The sequence below is a fragment of the Cynocephalus volans genome, chromosome 9 (genome assembly GCF_027409185.1).
Source record: "Cynocephalus volans isolate mCynVol1 chromosome 9, mCynVol1.pri, whole genome shotgun sequence".
Taxonomy (NCBI): Eukaryota; Metazoa; Chordata; class Mammalia; order Dermoptera; family Cynocephalidae; genus Cynocephalus; species Cynocephalus volans.
The window spans coordinates 39,678,897-39,680,705 of NC_084468.1; positions in this window are offsets into that span (position 1 = coordinate 39,678,897).

Below are 1,809 nucleotides of genomic sequence, written 5' to 3' on the forward strand. Positions count from 1 at the left end.
AGGGACACGGCGCGGCTCGCGAACGCTGCGCATGCGCGCTTCCTCTGGGGCGCCTAGGACGGGATTCGGCAAGTCCTTCCGCGTTACGTGCGGCAGGATGCTCCTCCTACCTGCGAGTCTCCCGTTTCTGGGGCATCGCCTTGTCGCTATTCCTTTTGTTATGTCTCAGAGCTTGAATTGCAGTAGATTCTTAAGGCTTATGAGATTTCGCATGTGGGACTGCAATATTCACACGTAGATATTACTTTTAATTGTTGCTTATAATGGCAATATGAATCCACCTACCTAGCCAAGCTATTGAATGTCTCCTTTGGAGCTAAGCGCTTTGTATCAATAAAGCTCACCAAACAAAGTTCAGTTTGTTAAGATGCTACAGAAAGCCAAACCATATACCATGGGAAACCAGGGGACATCTCAGTAGGAGGAAACCGAGATTAAAATAGGGTACTGGCTTGTGCTAAATGACTAAGAAACGGAGGAAGCAGAGGGATTCAGCTTTGAATGGGGTATCAGATTTTTTCCAGGAGTGGGGAAGGAAAGAAGCAGAGCTAGGGAAGTTATTGTTAAAGCAAAAATCACTCAAAAGGAAAAAGGTTGTGTGTCCTCACCGTGTCCCATTAGAAACACTATTTAGGTTTCTGTTAGGAACAGTTTTCTCTACAAGCATGGGGTGCTAGGCAAAGTCAAGGCGTTACTGAGACCCCCAAAGGTCCGTTTGCTTGCCACTCAATAGCCAATAATTGAAAGACAAGAGTTGGTGTAAGGAAAAGTAGCCTTTAATCAGGAAGCTGGCAGCCTGGGGAAATGGTGGACTTATGTCTTAAAGACCATCTTTGGGGCGGGGCCATGCCTCACTCCGGAGAGTGCAGCACTGGTAGCGCTGAGGCTGCGTTCGGCTCCTATATAGGAATGGCCCATGTGCTCACTGGTTGAGCATGGTGCGGACCACACCGTGCCGAGGGTTACGACCCCCTTACCGGTCAGACAAAAAATAAATAATTAAATAATTAAATAAAAATAAAGACCTTTTTTGCCTCTCCAGGTTTGCCAAAGGGTTTTGTAGGGGGTCTGTGGTGGAAAACTGATTCATGGTGACCAAGTGGAGTCATTCAGACATGTTTGAATGTTTCAAATAATCCTCAAGGAATTTCCTGGGTGGGAGTTGACCAGTGTCATACTTCATTCTCCATGGGTTCAGTTCCTGTTATTCTTAAATAAGATCAAAGTTAGTAAGCTAGTAAAGAATGCTCATCTAAGTTAAACAATTTTCTTTTTTTCTTTTTAAATTTTTTATAGAGATGACCGGTAAGGGGATCTTAACCCTTGACTTGGTTGTTGTCAGCACCATGCTCACCCACTGAGCTATCCAGCCATCCCTAGATGGAGATCCGAACCCATGGCCTTGGTGTTATCAGCACCACACTCTCCCGAGTGAGCCACAGGCCGGCCCCGAGTTAAACAATTTTCTGTGATTATTTTGTGTACAATGTGACAGGAAGAGTCATTGCGTTCTGGCAATTAGCTCCAGGCTCTGTGGTTTGGGTTACAGGAGAGAAAAAGTTTTTAAATTCAAAGTTTTAACAAAATGGAGTCACTTCTGTTCAGGCTGTTACAAAGATCCTGTTTCCCCAGAAACTGCAAAGTTAAGATAAATGTGAAATGGTAAGCCCCCAAACTCATCTGAAGTTCTGCAACAGGGTTGTAAATCTGGGCTGCTTCTCTGGGTCAAATGACTCCCCTTGCTTACTTATATTGTGTAGGCAAGAGTGGGATGTTCCATTCCACCGATATGACCTCAAAAACAAAGTT